Genomic DNA, 21,863 nt, shown 5'->3' with positions numbered 1-21,863 from the left:
GGGAAATAGAAAATTCACTCCAGTGGCTTTACTCGACAGAGGCACTGGGAACTAAGGTCGGGTGGCACAATGCCAGGGTAATCCTATGGGCTAGGCTTGTAAAGGCTCCAGGACCATTAGCCTAGTACACACCTATGAACCTATGAACCTCACATTCATTGAAAATCCATTGAAACTCACATTCATAAAAAAATGCATTTGGCCCATGGTAGATTGCGTGTACAGTTTTAGCCCCCAAAATCCACAAGTTATAGCTATATTGTTGTCTGCATCCTTTTCAGATGTCTGTATCAGAAAATTAGGAATAACAATGACCAAAGTTAAATTTCAAATGTGTTTCAGACAAACACACAGTAGCCAAAGTATGCCAACTTAATTCACACAAACACACACACACACACACACGCACACACACACACGCACACTAGTCCTCCAAAGCTTAAAAACTGTTTAAAAATGAGCAGATGATAAGGGCATAAGGTACTTTCATCCACAGAGATCCCCCCACCCCTACCAGCAGTTATAGCCACTTTGTTGACTGTGTACATCCCTTATTGTTATGAAGAAATAAATTACATGTGCTTTATTGGTAGCGTTGGATGAACTACATGAAATTGTATAACAATCGCTACTATTATACCATAAGATCCATCCATGTGTAGCATGTTTAAATAGTAGAGTATTTATGAAAGCATAAGAAATATTAACCACATTACTGTATGCTTAGACAATGTGCACAGTCTCTGCAGAAGTAAAAGTCAGCTGACTAATTCCACATCAAAGAGAACTATTACAAATACACAGGTTAATGCTGACAAGCAACTTTGCATTTCAATGCTTCATCTACAAATGTAGTGCTTGCTGCGCTTGAAGAATAAAATGCATTTGTTACATTAAAAATTTGTTGTGCTGGTGATATTGCCATAATGTTTGCTGAAGCAGATCAGCTGAGCAATTGGGAGTGGCCACCAAACAATAACAATAATAGGTAAATACAGATGGTAAGATTCAAACCCTGCTCACCACAGAAAGCAGCTCATTAATACCTTGGAGCTTTAGTCGTCTGCAACCATTGCCAGAATAACAGTTTTGAACTAAATGATGACATCTTTTACAATCCGATTTTCAGAGAAGGCTGGATCACACTAATATGCAACAATAACTATATACTGAATGCAAAAGATCAGACTGTTCTGATCACCACTCCAAATAACGCAAACTAAATAACTTGGAAAATGTCGACCCCATTGCACTTGACAGAGGCTGTAAGGAAGGTATTTCAAAATTATATTAGTAAAATACAGCATGTTTAGATCAAGACCTATTAGTGAATTAGTTCATGCTTTAGTGCAATGAATAAAGCTGAACAATGAAATATAATATAAATGCTGCTGCAGCAGTTTTGCTGAACAAAAACAAGTCGTACAGAAATATTACCGCATACAACATACTATTTTTTGGGGGGGGGACTTACATGCATGTGGGATGTCTATATCACATTTTTGACCTCCCTATGTGCTCTCTGTCATCGAGAACTGCAATCCCATTGGATATCTCCCTTGGTGTGTAATCATCCTACTTAATCCAAACCATCCTTCAGGTCAAGCAAGTCTCTGCCCCCCCCATATCAAGCAATGGAAATTTCAATTTTTTCTCTTGAGCACTGGGCACCCACAGACACTTGTCCTGCAACTAAAGAGACTAAATACTAATGTAGGTGCTTAACTTCCAAGTGTCTAGACAGTAAAATACCTTACCTGCATTAACTTAAACAAATGTTAGTGAGTGTATTAGTACATTTCTGCTGTATAGTTCCTTAGTCAAACCTCTGTACTGATGAGTACATCACCAGGACTAAACAGCTGTATACTGCTCTCCAGTTAGTGCCCCCCAAATAAAGTCAATTTTCTTTTGAGAAATACTCAAATGTATAAAATAGCATTTAATTCCCTCTCCTGTTTCATCTGTAACTAACCCCAACTTTAATTCTATATCCTTTTAAGAATGTCAGAAAATTATACTCTGTGCCCATAACATAGTCTATAACTTAGTGCAAACATACAGTTTAAATTACAGTTAAAATTTCAGTTTAATATATTACAATTTAAGCTAACACTACATACTTACCAAAGCCTAAAGAAACACTTGGAGTCAGTGTTTGCCCGCTGCACTCAGGCTTGCTCCGCTCCCTTCCCTGCCCCCCCCCCACTACTTCTACTTTTATTCTAACCGCTAATCACCTGACCAGTAGTCCAACCCCTAATTCCCTAACAACTAGCCCAACCCACTCTTCTTACTGCCCCCACCCCCAATCCAATTACATCCCACACTGATCCCACTCCTCCCAACACACATTCCCAGACAATACAACTCTACCCTCACACACAACCAACCAGGAATCTTAGTTGCACTTCTCACTCAAAGTAGTATCATGTTAACTACACTCACATCCCTATCACTAGCTCTACTATCGCTAACCTTCCTAACTTCCTTACAAACAGACCTACCGCTGCACAACTACTATCTCACTACCCACACTAGCCCACCCTCTCAAACCCACTCAGACTTCTACATCTGCCCTACAATCATAAATCTTACAACTACATATTACTCACTAACAAAAATTACACCATCTCACCACACTAAGAAAAACTTTCATAGACCAAGCTCACAAACAATTAATATTAAAAAAACACATACTGACACTCCTACAATCTCTGCTAACCTCTGGTGACATTCACCCAAATCCAGGTCCCCTCTCAGCTAGACAAACATCTGACCTGATAATCCTAAATCTCAACATAAGAAGTATTACTAACAAGCAAACAGACCTACATGCATTCATAGCCCACTACAACCCTGATATACTCGCCATTACAGAAACCTGGCTTAAACCCAGTATCCAAGATGAAGACTTTCTTCCTCCAGGGTATAATACACTTAGATCTGATAGAACAAACAGGAAAGGAGGAGGAGTAGCCATTATCTTTAAAAACACCCTTAACCTCCAGCTCCTGCACACCACACCACCCACTTTTCAAAATGCTGAAGTCCTATTTTCTGTCCTATCCATAAGAAACACCAAGAAGATCAATATAATATGCTGCTACATACCTCCAGGCAACAACTCGCTCATAATAGAAGACATCCTACACTGGACAAAGGACAATCTACCTCAGGAAACAAGCCTACTAGGAGACCTTAACACTGACTGGGCAGCCTGTAACTCCAGCAGCCCCTCTACTCATATCAATCTATATGGGTTCTCTCAACTAATTAAAGAACCAGAAACCAAAGAGAGAATCCATACTGGACTGGACACTAACCAACTATCCCAAACAAAACTATACAGTAGGCTGCCTCCCAGATGACTTAAGTGATCATCTCCCCACCTTCCTACTCAAGAAACACTCCAATCACCCCAAACCAGTAGTCTACAAATTGGTACAAGATGACCGTAACCTTACCCCACAATACCTAAATACTGTCCTAAGCCACTGCAACTGGGAACCACTACGGACACTCAGGTTAGACCAGGCAGTAGACTACTTCAATACTACCTTCTCTAACATCCTTAACAGTCTAGCTCCCAGCAGAAAGATCAGAGTTAAAACCAACTATGCACCCTGGCTAAATAGGGACACCAGAGCCTTACTAAAAGCTAGAGATAAAGCCTGGAAAACTGACAAAACCCCTAGCTCCAGACAATACTATCAACAGCTTAGAAACAAGGCCAAGGCTGAATCCAAAATAAACAAACAAAACTATTTTCTTAGCGCCCAAAGGAAATATTCAAATAGTCCACAAAAATTCTGGCATGCCATTAACTCTCTACTAAAGCCAGGCAAAACCACAACCCCAGCACCCATCTCTACTAACAATACCCTAGACATAGCTTCTCAATTTAATAACCATTTTACTAAATCCATCTTAGCCCTGTCCAGTCAAATAACCAAAAACAGTCTACCTCAATCACAACCTAACCTATCCCACACCACCCCCTCTTTCAGCCTATCGCCAGTGCCCACCTCAACTATCAAAAAACTCCTCCTAAAACTAAAGTCAACCACACTAGCAGCTGATAACATACCTGCTGCATACCTAAAAATGGCTAGTGACTCCCTATCATATCCTGTCTCCATCCTTATCAACCGCTCCATACTAGAATCCTACATACCCAAACTCTGGAAAGTATCTCACATCATTCCTCAATTCTCCAACTACCGACCTATTGCCATCCTTTGCCCCTTATCCAAAATTCTTGAGAAATGCATCCACTTGCAAGTGATGACATTTCTTAACACACACAATCTACTATCTACCACACAACACAGTTTCCGTCCACATCACAGCACTACCACAGCCCTTCTATCCTTCACTAATTATATAAACCTTCACAGGAATGATAACAAATATGTATCAGCCATTTTCCTAGACCTCTCAAAAGCATTTGATATGGTCTCCCACTCCATTCTACTAGACTCACTAACATCATTATCCTTCACCTCCTCTACAATAGCCTGGTTCAGAAGCTACTTGTCTGACAGGCAACAATCAGTCCAGTGGAAAGGAACTCTGTCTACACAACTTCCAACCACCATAGGAATCCCACAGGGCTCTATACTGGGCCTGCTATTGTTCTCTATTTTCACAAATAACCTCAAATGCTCTACACAACATGCCACACTCATACAATATGCGGATGATTCAACCCTGATCTGCTCCGCCTCATGTCCCACCACCCTACATACACTCACTCAAGATACCTTTATCTCAGTAGAAAAATGGATATCGGATATCCAACTAATTCTAAATCCCAAAAAGACAAAACTGCTACTATTTACCCCTAATAGATAAAAAAAACCTCTCCTTTACCATAACATCTAAGGACGGCACCACCATCTCCCCTTCTAACCACACCAAACTTCTGGGCATTGAAATAGACAATAATCTCCACTTTGATGTTCACATCTCACATACAATAAAACTAGTACACAAAAAACTAGGCTCCCTATACAGGCATAAGTCCTTTCTCTCACAAAAAGCAAGAGTCACTCTTGCACAAAGCCACCTCCTCTCAACTCTATTATACACAGCACCAGTCTTTACCCAAATCAGACAATGTGACCTAGACAAACTAGAATCATGCTACAATAAAATAGCCAAGTTTGCTACTAACTCAACCTATAGAACCCATCACTGGGCTGCACTAAAAGAACTAAAATGGCTTGAGCTACCACAGCTACTTAACTATCACCAGCTGGGCACAGCCTACAATATTCTCAAATATCCTGAAAAAAAACCCTAATTATCCAACCTACTTACTATCTATACTGCAAACCGGTACCTAAGATCCAGTGAAAAATCTCTCCTCTCCATCACCAAGGCTAACAATAATGCATGGAAAGCGCTCTACTCCCACACCGTTGCCAGAAATTGGAACTCTCTTCCCCAATCTGTGTCCACTGCCCCCTCCACATCCATATTCAAAAATTCCCTCAAATCGCACCTTCTTAGTACCTGGTTATGCTCTTGTATCACATAAGCCTACCCATACTACTATTAACTCCCCAAATTCCTCTCTGATCACATGCTGGAGCTCTGATCCCCTGTAGGATTGGTCATCTGAAAGGGTACTTTTAACTGTAGAATCTTACTTGATATATTTTCTTTTCTTACCAATGTATGACTGACATTGTCTTTTTATCCATGTTCTATATCTTCTTTTACCTGGAGTGTTTTTATTAATTTCTTGTTATATTACTATGCTCAGCATACATGATGTAACCTGTTTTGTGTATTATGCTGGATGTACTGTATTTGTATAACTTGATGTTGGAGCTTTTCTCCCTGGGCCTCCGCTGAAAATGGGTCTGGTCCAGTCGGAATTTCCCGGTTAACAAATGTAAAATAAAATAAAATAAATAAATATCACTCAGTGCAAGTCGGCCTTGTTGCAGCATACATCTCCAGAGTCAACAAAGTTGGATTAGGGACAAATGAAGCCCTTTGCAATATAACAAATTATGCCCCTAACAGTAATAGCCCATTATGTGGCTGTCACTTATGATGAACACTATTCACACCTGTCCGTGTATATATATTATTTTTTTTTCACTTTTACAATTATCACATAGATTTTAATTTCATTTAAAATGTTCACATTTTACAGAAAAATACTGATAGCCATATTTTAAACAAAACACTTTCACATTGAAAACAGACTTAGCATGAGAAACAGTAAACATCTCTTCCCTGGATACTCATATTTAGTGAAAATGCATCTGGCAACCCGTTAAACCACAAGAGTCGTGTTGATATTCATACTCAAATAGCATCCAGTGAAGTACTAATTAGTATCTATGTGAAGGGTGCAGGAATTCAAAACAAGCATGGGTAATGCATTTTCTAACAACCTGCAGCAGCCCACTGGGCACATGTGACCCAGGAGTACTGTCTAGTGAAGTAACGTGGCAGAGTCACAGACAAAACAAATGATGTCTGAGGGACTGACTGAAGTAAGGAAGTGAGTGAAGAAGGGAAAGTAAGGAGATGTAAGGTATGAACAGTTATTTGTTCACATTTAGGGATATAGTTTAGGGATGTTGTTTATCCTGGGGTTGCTTATTTATTTATTTACTGACATTTGATTACCAGGAAAGTCCGACACAATAGAAGCACATTTTCAGAGGAGGCCAAGGGAGAAAAGCTCCAAATTATTACAAAACATTTTAAGAACAATAATTTTACAATCTTCAAAAATAAAATAAAAACATCTGCAGTTTAAATAAATAATTATAACAATTTAGAAATAATGTAAAAATATATATTTTTTATATTATTTCTTATGGGGTTGCCGCAGTGGTGCAGTGGTTAGCATTGTCACCTCACAGCACGAGGTTTTCCGTTTCAGTTCTCGGCTGGGGTGCCTTCTGTGCAGAGTCTGCATGTCCTCCCTGCTGCCACGTGAGTTTCCTCTGGGTGCTCTGGTTTCTTCCACATTCCAAAGACATGCAGTATGTGGACTGGACACTCTAAACTGGCAGTAGGTGAGACTGTGTGCACAAGTGAGTGGTGCAAATGAACTACCACGGCAGGGCTAGCCACCCAGCAGTGTAAACCTTGGCTCGAGATGATTGTCAATGCAGAAGTGAAACCCCAACTCCTTGTGCAAAATGGGAAAAGGGATTGAGGATGAATGGATGGGAATAATATAAAAACTTTGGTTTAGCATTGATACAAGGTATATGACAATCATTTAATATTTAGAGAAATTTTATATAGTTTGTAGAGAAATTAAAGGTAAGTTAGTCAAATATAAAATGAGTTGCAATATGAAGTGAGGGAAAACAGGCTTATGGTATATTTAGAGAGAAAGTCAGGGAAGAGAGTTAGATAGCAGTAAGGAAGCAAGCGAAGAAGGGAGAGTAAGGTGGTATAAGGAATGAAAAGGTGCTTGTTCACATTTAGGGATTTAGTTTATCCTGGTTTTGAACAAAGATAGATTTTAACTAGGAAGTCTTTCAGAGTGGTTTTGAAAGATGTGAGGGAGGGTATAGACCTGATGGATACAGGTAATGAGTTCCAGACCTTAGCATCCTTGTACAAGTACTGCCCAGCAGATTTGTTAGGTCTGTAGAGAGACAGGAGTTTTTGGTCACTGGATCACAATGACCAACTGGGAACATAGCTGTCCAGAATATTTTTTAGTGTTGGAGAGGCAGATGGATGCTGGATAATTTTATAGGTAGTGTAGATCAGTGTGTATGTGCTGTATCTTTAAGAAGCATATTAAGGACTGAACGTGCACATATAAATAGCAGGCACGTGCTATACCCAGTGCCATTTTGATAGTGCAGCCAGAGAGTGAGCATGTATGATTGCAATAGCTAGTTTGATGTAAGTTATCTAAGTTGAAGTCAGTAAACTTCTATCATGATGCATTTGTATATAATAAAGCTGCTTGAACAGAACCCACAAAGACTCTTCTATTGTATCCTGAGTAGGAGAGTGATGTGGTGTCAGAAGTGGGATTTCAGAGATTGATTTTTGGAGAGATGACAGTGAAGGTAAATTAAGCAAAACGAGCATGAAAAGAGCCAGAAAAGAACCAAAAGTAATGAAAACTTGCACAAACAGTTTATTATATAAAAAAGAGCATTACGGGGGCAAAAACCACATTATTAAATAAGCAGAAAGCACAAAAGGTTTATTAACTAAAGGAAATGTTTAAGATTAAGATATTTGATGAAACTAGTATGTTTAAAGTAAAACGAGTGTGTTTGAGGCAAAACAAGCATGTTTAGAGTAAAACAAGCACAAGAAAAGCAGAATGAGTATGAAAAGAGATTAAATGAGCAAAATGAATTTAATAAGGGCAAAAAGGGATACATTAAGCGTAGATAAAGCAAGGCGACTGCATTTTTTGGAAAAGTGCTGTGTTTTGGCATAACTATCACTTTGTATTGTATCAAGGGCATAACTAGAGTTATTTGAAGTATCAAAAAGTGTGTAAAAGTGCTTACAGTGTGTGCTTATTACTATGCATTTATTCTAAAGAGTTTGTGTGCAAAGTGCAACTATTTCGTGAAGTACAAAGTATAGCAATTTTGAAAAGTTTCTTGTGCTGGGTGTGTCTGTTCACAAAGTGCTGCCATTACACAGTGTTTCTTGCACTGTAAAGAATTATCAAGCAAGGTACCACCATTTTGGGGAAATTTCAGTGAGCTGTGTAGTGTTTATTCGCAAAGTGCAATTACTTTGAAATGTTTCTGACTCTGAGCTTCTTCTGATCAGTTCATTTGCATCATGCAGTTATTTGAAATGTTTCTTATACCGATAAGAAGTGATTTCTTGCAGTACAGTCATTTCAAAAGTATCACAGTGCCTGAGAGACTTACTTGCAAAGTTAAGTTATATAGAGGTTTGTTGTGCTATTGGGCAGAGTTACAAATACTGGCATACATTTCTGGCAAATGTGTATGTGTTCATGCATATTTGCAAAACCCTTCACTGGTATGTGTTAATATGGCATACGGATTTCGAAAGCCCTTACCACTTATATTTGATGAGAATATTGCAGAGAACTGGAGAATAGTTGAGCAAGAGTACAACATTTTTATACAAGCAGCTTATTCAGACAAAAATGCATGCACCAGGGCATTCATTTTGCTAAACCTAGCTGAGTCAGAGACCATTGAAAGAGAGAGTTCATTTGTGTATGCACCAGCAGTATATGAGGGAGAAGGTGAAAATCGTCATATTGTTGCACAAGCTGAATCAAGGGAAGACCCCGAGTGTTTGAAGCACAAATTCAAGGAAATGTGTAACCCCCAGACAACTATTACATTAGAGAGACATCTGTTTTACACAAGAGATCAGAAACCAGGGGAAACTTTTGCATCTTATATTACTGACCTGAGAAACAAAGTCAAACTGTGTTGGTTTGGTGACTTAAAAGATGAGTTAATAAAAGACAGGCTCATGTGTACTATTAATAGTGCTATTGTGAGGAAGATTTTGCTTCAGGACAGTGATTTAATGTTGAGTAAAACCATAGAGATTTGTCAAATCCATGAAGTTACAGAAAAACACACAAGTATGCTTGCAAGTGACAAGAGCATGGTTTCAGCAGGCTCCAGAGCAAATGTAGATAGCATGCAACATGTGGCAAACAGAAGTAGGCATAAGGTTCACCAGGGAAACCACATAACTTTCCAGCAAGTTCTAAGACTAATTCAGTTAAAGGAGCATGCTCAGTGCAGCACAAGTATGAGTCCGTAAAACCCAAGTCCAGCTTTATTGTTAACTTTCACAATTGTGGTGTTAATCATGAGTCTAAAAGAGAGAAATGCTTAGCATGTGGTCAGCAATGTCACATGTAAAAAACTGAACCATTTTCAAAGGCTTTGCAGATCAAGTAAACCCCACACAGTTGTAAAGGGTCACTCAAAAAAGCAAATTGATCGAGTAGCGTTGCAGCAGTCTACTTTCTATGTACATGGTGTATTGGTAATTGGTGAAAGAGTTAATGCAGTGAATGTATTGACAAAGAGCAAAGTGTTTCATACTGTCCAGATCACTGGTAAATCCACAGAGCTTACAGCAGACACTGGTTCAAAGTGTAATGTTATATCAGCAAACACATTTGCTAAAGTGAGAAATAATGAGCAATTTAATGTGGCTGGTAGTGTGAGACTTGTTGCTTATGGAAGTGAGGAAATTCAAACCAAGAGCTCAGTAATGCTTTCATGTTATTTGGCTAAGAACTGTGACAGCTTGTTATTCTATGTAGTTTGAAGACCGGTGCAGTTATTATTGGGTCTCAAAGACAGTTTGAGGGTGAATCTGCTTTCTTTTACCAAAGAAGTTCATCAGGTAAGTGCATATCCTAGTTCCAACTTTTCTGAAGCCATTTTCTGAGTATGCTGATATTTTCACTAACAAGTTGGGCAAACTTCTAGTTGTGTATTCAATGAAGTTAGACCCAGAGGTCACTCCAGTAGTCAGACAAGCAAGAAAAGTTCCGATAGCTATGCAGGATAAAGTCAAAGCTCAGTTGGATAAAATGGTACAGCAAGGTGTAATATGTCCAGTTACTGAACCAACTGAATAGGTGTCGCCCATGGTAGCAGCTCACAAAAAATGCTCAGATAAAATCAGAATATGTATTGACCCAAGAGATCTGAACAACGCATTGAAGACAGCATCATCCAATACATATGGTTGAAGAGGTTGCAGCTCTGATACCGAATGCCACTGTTTTTTTCTGTCTTCGATGCAAAAAGTCCATTTTGGCAAGTGATGCTTGTTCGCAAATCTTCATTACTTACTACTTTCAGCACCCTGTTTGGCAGATACAGATTCCTAAAGATGCCATTTGGAATAAATTCTGCAAGTGAAACCTTCCAGTGTGCAGTGGAGCAATTTGTTCAGGCTACCCTTGTGCCATAATAGTAGATGATTTATTGGTTGGAGGCAATGGTGAAGCAGAGCATGACAGAAACCTTAAGAGAGTTCTAGATAGAGCTTGTGAAGTGACCTTAATGCTCAATCCTCTAAAGTGTAAATTCAGGCTACCAGAAGTTACATATGTAGGTCATTTATTTACCAGTACTGGCTTGAGACCAGACCTGACCAAGCAAGCAGTTATTTTTGAGATTTCAGCATCAGATAATATTCAAGTTCTACAGCATTTCCTAGGCAAGGTCAACTATTTGGGCAAGTTCATATCAGACTTCATTGAAATGACAGCACCTTTAAGAGAGCTGACACACAAAAATATTACATGGTCTTGGTTAGAGCAACACCAGAAGGCATTTGAAGACCTCAAGCAGAAAATTGCCACCACACCTACACTAAGACACTATGATGTAAATAAACCAGTCACTCTTTCCTGTGATGCTTCAAAATTTGATCTTGGCACAGTTATTCTTTAAGAGGGCAGACTATCAGCCTATGCATCTATAACCCTTACCCAAACTGAAATGGAATATGCTCAAATTGAGAAAGAACTTTTGGCAATAGTATTTGCATGTTCAAAGTTTCATGATTATATCTATAGTTGAGCTATTCAGATTGAAACTGATCACCAACCTCTAGTCACTATTCTAAAGAAGCTTATGCATTCAGCTCCAGCGAGATTACAAAGAATGATGCTCAAATTGCAAAAGTATAACTTCAAAATGGTCTATACAAAAGGCAAACTACTTTATCTGGCTGATAACTTATCCAGATCACCCAGAAATACAAGGGAACAGCTTGACGCAGAGAATTTTGACTTTGACGTGATGGCAGTGCATAACTTCTCTTCCACTAGACTTGATGAGATGAGAGATCACACAAAGACTGATCCAATTTTGCAAAAGCTCCACCACTACATTAATCTTAGAATGTCCGTCAAAGCAATCTAGTGCACCACCTGAAGTGCAAACCTATTCTCCCTGCAGAGATAAGATGTTGATGGAAGATGGTATTATTTTCAAAGGTCTTAAAATTATTGTTCCTGCTTCCTTACAACATGAATATATCCAGATTTTGCATCGTGGTCACCCAGGTTCCGCATCTACTAAGAGGAGGGTGAGAGAACTAGTATTTTGGCCTTCGTTACTGAAAGACATTGAGGAAGTACTTTCTTCTTGTTCAGTATGCAATAGTACTAAACTGCATTTGCAAAGAGAACCACTTCAGCTAACTCAAGTTCCTGAACTACATTGGTCAACAGTAGCCACTCATACCTTCGAGTGGGACAATCAACACTAGTTAGTACTGGTACACTCTTATTTGAATTGGTTTGAGATTGACTTACTACCTAATCTAACATCCACTGCTGTTATTACTAAGTTGAAACATCATTTCTCAGTCCATGGTAGTCCACACAGTTATCTCTGACAATGGTACTCAATTTACTAGTCAGTTGTTTCAGAAATTTGCAAGAGAATGGGATTTTATACATGTTACTAGCAGTTCTGAATATCCACAGTCAAATGGGCTAGCTGAATGTGCAGTGCAGCGTGCAAAGCAATTACTTGAAAGGTCAAAGAGTGAGAACACCAATGTCTTTTTGAATTTACTTAATCTCAGAAACATACCCTGTGATGATATACTTGGCTCGCCTGCTCAAAGACTTATATCTAGGCAAACCAGAACAATGCTACCTATTAGTTCCAGCTTATTGAGGCCTAAAGCAAAGAACACCAGAACCATTAAATCCCAATTATTCGAGAAAAGCTCTATCCAGAAGTCCAGTTATGATAAATCGAGCAGATTTCTTCATCCGTTAAAAGAAGGAGAGACCATGAGGATACAAACAGCGAAAGGCTTCGACCAGATTGATCAAGTTACAGGTATATGTACTGAGCTGAGATCCTACTTTGAAGAATCTGAGGGTGTGGAGTACAGGAGAAATCACAGACATATTCTTCTTGTACCAGAATCATTATCCCACATTGTTCCTGTGATGCAGACTCTAGCTCTCAGAACAATTCAGACATTGTTCTCATCCCAGAACATGTCTTAACCTCTACTTCCATTCCTGAGGATGTTCCAGATATTCCCAAGGTTGCACATTTAGTAGAGACAGTTCCAGTTGCTAAATCTAATCTTCAGTTTTATGTCACACAGTTTGGTCATATCTCCAGGCCCAGTGTGAAATACACAGCAACATGGGTCTAACTATATCTAGTTCTGTATAATTGCATGACAAAGAACTATTTGGATTATCTGCATGCTAAATGTGATTCATAACATTGCAAGATCTATTTCTCAAAGAGGGAGGATGTAGATCAGTGTATGTGCTGTGTCTTTAAGAAGCATATCAAGGACTGAACGTGAACATATAAGTAGCAGGCACGTGCTATATCTAGTGCCATTTGGAGAGTGCAGCCAGAGAGTGAGCATGTATGAATGCAATAGCTAGTTTGTATATAAGTTACCTAAGTCAAAGTCAGTAAACTTCTATCGTGATGTGTTTATATATAATAAAGCTGCTTGAACAGAACCCACAAAGACTCTTCTATTGTATCCTGAGTAGGAGAGTGACAGGTGGTAAGACATTGTGCATATGTTAGTTGATGTGGGAGTTCTAACCAATTAAGGCTTTTCAGTGCTATATACTGGTGTGTTCTGAATGGGCTATTTGCTGCAAATTTAGCAACTATGTTAAAGCATTGTTCAAGTTTTAATTTTTGTGAAGCAAGAACAGTGCCAGTTTTAGTCTAGGAAGTCTTTCAGAATACCTTTAAAGGACTGGAGGGAGGATATTGACCTGATGGATACAGGGAAGTAGTTCCAGGCCACAGCAATATGGTACAAGTACAGAGCATGCCCAGCAGATTTGATAGGTTTGTGGACAGAGAGGAGTTTTTGGTCACTGGATTATGAAGACCAAGTGGGAACATAGTTGAGTGGACTGGTATTTATGCTGGACAAGCAGACGGATGCTGGATACTTTTATAGGTCAGAAGAAGCTGTGTTTATGTTAGCTGATGGCAGTAATTCGAACCAATTTTAGGCTTCTTAGTGCTATACAGTGGTGGGTTTTGAATGGGGGAAGTGATGCAAATTTAACCACTTTATTGCAGTGTTGTTCAAGTTTTGCTTTTTTCTAATGCCTGCAGGTTAGTAAGCATGGGAGCTTCATAAAGTAGTGAGGGGAGGAGATAAGTAGTGGCAAGTGTAGTTATAGTTGATTGTTGAGAAAGCTTTTAACTATGTAAAGCATCCCCAGTTTTTGATGAATTGTTCATGCAGGTTGAATTTAAGATCATCATCCGGTATCATCCCTAATAATTTACTATGAGGAGTGACTTCTATGGTTGTATTATTAAGAGAGAGAGGATGTTGAATGTTTTTTCATCCAAGAAAAAATTGGGGGAAAATGCAGCTGTTTTTTGGGGGTTGAGCATGAGCCATGTTTCAGTGTTTGTTAAAGTTTTCTGAGTAATTTTTGGGAGATGTGCCAGATTGTCTGATATACATATAAGTGTTGAGTCATCTGTGTGTTGTATTAGGAAGTCTGTCGTGCTGATGCGTGGAGAGTGTTGGCAAAAATGATGAAGAGGAGGGGACCAGGGATAGAGCCTTGTGGTATATTGGTGGTGACCTGGAGGTATAGAGAGAGAGGCTGGAGTGATTTTTACTGACTGATGCCTACTGGACAGGTAGCTTTTGAACTACAAAAGGGTGATCTGACAGAGACCTACTGAGATGAAATTTGCTGTGGCAAACTGTCTCAAAGGCTTTAGACAAGTCTAGAAATAACCAGAAGACCAGTTTATTATCTCTAGCTTTATTGACAGAATCAATAAAGGTTAGAAGTGCAGTCTAAATACCATGGGAGGGAGGGAAGCCATGTTGTGTGGGGGATATGAGCTCTTCCTGCAGGTGGTAAGTTGGAAAATGTTTCTGAACACATTTCAAGTATTTTGGAGAGGGGGGATAAGATTGCTATAGGTCTAGAGATAGAGATGTCTGCTGAATTTCCTCCTTTGTGTACAGGGATAATGTGTGACTTTTTTCCTGAAAAAGGGAATATAGGATTCCTGGATTGACCTATTCATAAGGACTGAGACAGAATAGACAATGCTATTGGCCGTTATTTTAAGACACATGCTTGGAAGGTCATCAGCTGAAGTAGACCATGGTTTGAGTTTAAGACCAGTTTTATACAGATTTTGGTCAAAGGTTGAAGGTAAAACCTGATGTGGTGATATGTGGCTGCAGGGTAGGGTTGGGATTAGATGTTGGGTAATCCTTGGTTAAGGATGTTATACTATGTATGAAATAAGAGTTTAATTTTATTTAAGTTTTGAGTGGAGAGTTATTGGGTGAAGCGTTAGGGTTGAATTCTTAGCTGGGATGCAAGATTTCTTTAATAGCTGACCAGAATTTTTTAGGGCTGTGTTTACTATTGTTCTGAAAGTTGTTATAGTATAGTATTTCTTTTCATTTATTTCCTTTTTATTATGATTGTGGAGCATTATGAAGTTTCTGTTGGTTTGTTGTTGGCTAAAGGTGGTAATTGTTGGGAAATATTAAAGCAATACAACCACCTTTCTTCTTTATACAGTCATTACGGATTATATTATAGATGGGGTGAAGATGTAATTTCAGGGCTGTTTATGTTGGGTTTAAGCCAGTAGTGGCTGGTGACGTCAAAGCATGAGGGGGCTGCAGGAAGCAACTGAATGGGTGGAGCCAAATACAGTGGGGTGGGACTGTATTACAGCAGGTCAATAACTGTTACCTATGATTAAACAGACATGGTCGTTCAGTTTCTTCCACAGAGTGCTTCAGTAAAAACCCACTCTTTATAGCCACTTTACTAACTATATACACCTTAGATGTCTAATCATAATCAACACTCCATGGGTTCCGCTATTACCCACAAGTCTACCCTGCACTCCCCTGATGCCCTCCTCTGTTTTCTCCTCATCCTGGTCCATACCATCCAGATTATGTCTTCCTTGCTTTTTCATACTTTATCTTACATTTTACCACCCACCCCATGCTTTTAACACACTGTTACTGGCCAAGACTCCACCATAATGTAAGTTTGGAGGAAGTAACTTAATTAAGATGGAGGTCTGCTAGGACCCCAGAAGTCACAAAGTTGTAGATGCACTGAGGATTAGATTTTTTTAACTAACTTTTGACTTGATGATGCCTGAAAAAAAATCATGAGTAAGGAAATATATTCATTTTTTTCTGGGAATAGTGCCTACCTTCCCCTCCAAAAAGACAACTATTCTCTGTGTACCACTCTGGTGTTAAATTGGGATGAAAAGTAAAAGAACAAATGGCCAGAGGCATATATTATATGGCTGAGTGTCTGGGAGAGGAAATCAAAGTATTTGGAGAAAATCCACAAAGGGAAAAAGGCCTTCATATAGAAGGATTTAACATCCAAAAACTCAACAGGAGAATCGAGTGTTGTTATATGGCAAAACTACTCAGTGCAATACTGTGCCAGTGGTCAGCTGCTATCACACACATTCTGCACAGACCACTACAGACAGATACGGAGTGAGCAATGCTGATGCCTGACTGTTGCAGAAAGTGAAAAAATATGTTCACTACTTCTGCAAAGCCAGAATAATAAATGCTTATTTTAAACAAATGACAGCAGTGTGAGTCACTTTTACCCAGACAACCCATGAATCCAAGTAAGGCCGACTTTGACTGAATATACCTCAGATACCAAAATGTAATAAAATAAAAATAACAACAATTGGAGGAAGTAATGTATTTAACCCCCCACATTCACACACACACACACACACACACACACACACACACACACACACACACACACACACACACACACACACACACACACACACACAGCTGTGACTATCACTTATTTCCACATCGCTCCCTTCAGTAGTTTAACCATGTATGCACAAGCATTAAATAAAACATTTTCCCCTACAATCTTTGCAGTAGATTGCCCATGTATGCACAAGCATTTTTCTGATATCAAAATGAAACATTTCCATTAACAACCCCTTTAGTAGCTTGTCCATGTATGCACAAGCATTTTATTGACATCAAAACAAAACATTTTATTTATTTATTTATTTAGTTACTGACATTTGATTACCAGGAAAATCAGATCGGGTATAAGCCCATTTTCAGAGGAGGACCAGGGAGAAAAGTTCCAAATTATTACAAAACATTTTAAGAACAATAATTCTACAGTCCTCAAAAATAAAACAAAAACATCTGCAGTTTCAATAATTATTACAAATTACACATACTATAAAAACATTGGTTAAGAATCAATACAAGTTATATGATATGCATTTAAAATTTAGAGAAATTTTAGACAGTTCGTAGAGAAGTTAAAGGTAAGTTAGTTTAACACAAACAGGATTTCCATCAACGACCCCTTCAGTAGTTTGTCCAAGTATGCACAAGTATTTCACTAACATCAAAATGAAACATTTCCCCCAACAACCCCTTCAATAGTTTGTCTAAGTATGCACACTCACATATACATACACTTACACACATACACACACACACACACACACACACACACACACACACACACACACACACACACACACTATAAGTAATTACCTTCTTCCCACATCCTGGCAATAGCATGCATACTGCCTGAAAAAAAATACTTTAAAATTAATAAAAGGTAATTTCCATGCTTGTCCTTCTTCTTCCACATTAACTACTTTCTTCTTCTTGGCTCAGGCTGCCTCAGTCACCTGAGGCAGCCTGAGTGAATAGGAAAGGCTCCTCACTGCATCATGCAGCAATCAAGTGAGTCGCTCATTGAATGACACTTCTGTCACTGCCGAATGCTGCCAATCAAACCTGACTGATGACCAGGAAGCCTAATTCTGGACTGTTTTTAAAATGGCTCAGTAATTGTAAGAAGCAGAATTTTTCTTTTTTCTGATCTCCTTGGAACTCATAGGTTTCATAGGTTGGTACTAGGCTATCGGCCCTAGGGCCTATACAAGCCTAGCCAAAAATTCCCCGGATATTTCTTCCCACAGTATTTACATGTGCAGAGTTCTGAGGACCCATAACACAACATAAAGTAAATTATTATTTTTAATTTAAAAATAATAGTTTTTCTTTCTGAGATAACACATTTCTTTTTTCTCTTTTTTTTGCTGGGTGGGCTGCAGTCCAGCAGCCAGTACCACAAGCCACCCCAGGCTTAAGTCAAGTTTCAGTTATACTGAGAATATCGGGCTTGTGTTGGGTAATCCAGGCATGTAGTTCAGTAGTTTTATTTCTTATGCTTCTAATATTTATGGTAGCAAAAGTTAGATTACTTGGAGGTGGGTTGACCTTTGTGGGATTAGAGTAGTGTCTGGAAGAGAATTGTCTTGATGTTAGTTGTGATAGGTGGGGCCAGGATTAGGGCGAATGTCTCCTAGCAGGAGTTTCATATATTGAGGTATTACTGATTCTTGTTTTTGGAGACTATTTCTTCCACTTAATTGTATTTTGATTTGAGTTGAAATGTAGTGAATCAGTCAATATTTGGTGTAAAGTTGACAGACATCATTAGATAGGTTTGGTGCGATGTTGGACAGTTTGTAGAGGAAGTGTGGGCAGGTGGTTAGGATTGAGTTGCAGAGACAATGTGAACTATTACTGGGTTATGGTAGGATAAGAGATGGTTCAGCAGGAGGAGAAGGATCAAGGGTAAGCTGAGGAGTAGCATCGTTTAGTAGGGGGCTGTATATTTTGTCGCTATCAGGTAGACGGATGAAGCAATCAAAAAGGAAACTAGCCGTTGCAGGGCTGGAGGATATTAATGATGGTGGAATTGTAACGCTAGGAGAAGGTGGGTAGGAAGGAAGTATTTTCTGTGAAGGAAGATAGATTGTCTAATATCTTATCTTATAGTTAAAATAGAAGTAATGAGGGTTTATTTGGAAAGAGTAGAAGTTGAAATGTAGAATAATAGACAGGTATTGCTGGGGAGGGGTCTGAGCATGAATGGATATAGTGCAGATATTCTGCAAACCTGGAGACAAATATGAGCAGGCTATTTTAAATCCGTTAAAAAATTATCAGAACAGGTTTTGCATCAGCATTTATTTTATGAACCACAGAATTATGAAACTCTATGTCTGTCATTGACAGACTGTGATTCTTAGTGCTCTACTAAAATAAAACAAAAAAAAAAAGAAAGAAGTTAAAGGAGGCTGGGCATTTGGTATAAAGGATTACGTTCTTGTTTCCCAAGGTTGTGCGTTTGACTCTGAGCAGGTTACTTAACTACACACAGCTCCTTAAATGGGGCATTTTACATAGACATGCATGCTCTCACCAAAATGCTTGATGCTGTTGCATCTCTGTTCTCTCAAAATTGCTCACTTATTGTTCACTAAGCTGAGATTGTAGCATTGTTTGCAAAAAGATACTTTTGTTGTTCTCTCTCCCCATTCTTGCTGTTGTTTACAACAAAATGCTTGGCCCTGCATCTATGTTCTCTCCATATTGCTGACTTGACTTGAATCTCACACATTGGTCTAATCTGTGTTATGGTCCATTGTATGTTGAGCGTGTAGTCTGCTATATGTGATATGCATGCATTTCCTGCACGCACTTTATGCAAAGCAGACTTTCTGCTCTTCTTCTAAAGTACAATGGACCTTTTATAAAGTTAAATTACTTTTTAACTAAATCAGACCTTTTTTAAGTTACAAAAAAATGGGCTTTTAACCAAGTGTTGCATGTCTGCCTCCCCCCACAAGCACCAGGCCCTAGATAGCTGCCTAGTATGCCTAATGCTATATCCAACCCTTCACTTTAATTACTATGGAACAAGTTCTCACAGCCCTTTCAAGAACTAAGACTACTTTATCCATGAGCCTGATAACATATCAGGCTGTCTAATTATCAGTGCCAAATATGGCCTTTCTGAATCCCTGTTTAACCTCTTTAATCTCAGCCTCTCCATTGGTTACATTCCTGAAACCTGGAAAATAACCATTGTAATGCCATTACACAAGGGTGGTGCTACCATGGAATTTGTAACTATAGACCTATTAGTGTCAAAACCTCATATGTAAAACTACGGTGTGCATTATTGCAGTCCTCCTAAATATGTACAGTGAAAAATCTCTTAACTCTGGACCCTCATCAATTTGGCTTTGTCAAAGGAAGGTCCTGCCTTTTTAACCTCATTAATTTCTTTGAAAAAGTAACTGGAGCCATAGACATTGGTTATGCAGTGCATGCAGCATATCTAGACCTGGTAAAGGTTTTGGCACTATTCCTCCATTATTGCTAGACTTGTAGATTTGAATATAAATCCTTATATTGTGCAGTAGATAGCTAACTGATTATCTGACAGAACCCACTTAATTAGTGTCACAGGCAACATGTCTGAAAGCAGAAAAGCTACCAGTGGGGTACTACTGGGCACATTTTAGGCCCTCTCTTATTTGGCATTTATTTCTCAGTCCTTCCGGCCAGCATTCCTGGCCTATGACTAAGTTTGCAGACGACTGTAAATTATATGTTATTATGCGAGCTTCAACTAATTCGCAATTGCTCCAATATGAGTTAAACCATGTTAACAACATATGCAAGGACCATGCTCTCAAATGTAAAAACAAAATGTAACATAGTTCATTTTAGTAAACCACCCCTCCAATCAGACACTTTTATAAGGGATTTAGGGACTCTTGTTCATAACTCCTTATCATTTGACCATCACATCTCCACAGTAGTTTGGAAAGCCTTCTATCTGGCTCATCTAATTTCCAGTGGCATCTCCACTAAATCCAAAGAAGTCTTACTCTGCTTTACTCACATCTTATCAGACCCATTGTTGAATATAATGCACCTCTTGTCAAGTATTTTGTCTAAATACGTCACACAGCTTGAGTGAACACAGAGATTCATAACTAAAAAAATCAGTGGCCTCAAAAATCTTAGTTATCAGGAGCAACTAGCAGCCCTTTCTATGTATACATTATCTTATGGACTCCTCCATGGATATCAGTGTCTAGCCTTTTGCGCCATAAACAGTCCAGGCCTGTTTGATCTCCTATTCATATCTAAAAATATCCTTCTTCACTTTCATAAACATGGGTTCTGGACAGGTAGGAACACCTCCACACCAATATGGACACTCAAGAGATGACATTCTCATGTCAGTCAATAAGACCATGCTACCTGAAACCATTTTCAAAGATCTCATCTGGGCCGTCAACTCATTAACCACTCCTCTCCCATACTTCACCTGGTGCCATTCCCCAGTGCCAGAGCCATCTTACAGACAGACATTTCATAGTTAACTATAACTCTTGTAACTTCCATACCTTCCTTCTACTCAAATGTCCTTAAGACTTTATTCTCACCCCTCTGCTATTCTCTCTCTCCCTCTACACACACACACACACATATATATATATATATATACACATACACACACACACACACACACACACACACATATATATATATATATATATATATATATATATATATATATATATATATATATATATAGGTCACCTTCATTTCACCTAAAGTTCATTTGTCCGACAGATATTTCAGGCAGCCTAGTTGCCCGACAGTTCATTTGCCCGACAATTAGAAAGAGGCAAGTAAAAGGTTTTTGTCCTTTTCCCCACTGTAGTGTGATCCCGGACTTTGAATATATAGTTCAGGGGTACAGCCCCCCACCTACTTTGGTTTTATATTGTGCAGTTTGTTTTTTTATTGTTCACTAAAACTAACAAATGTGGGGGGGCTTCGCTCCTCTCCCACACCCCCCCCCAAATATATATTCAAACTCCAGGATCGTACTACAGTGGGAAAAAGGACAAAAGCTGTTAACTTGTCTTTTTCTAACTGTCGGAAAATGAACT

Source organism: Protopterus annectens, chromosome 7.part0 (assembly GCF_019279795.1).
Source record: "Protopterus annectens isolate FY-2018-M chromosome 7.part0, PAN1.0, whole genome shotgun sequence".
Classification (NCBI taxonomy): domain Eukaryota; kingdom Metazoa; phylum Chordata; order Ceratodontiformes; family Protopteridae; genus Protopterus; species Protopterus annectens.
Note: the sequence above shows the minus strand (reverse complement) of the source record.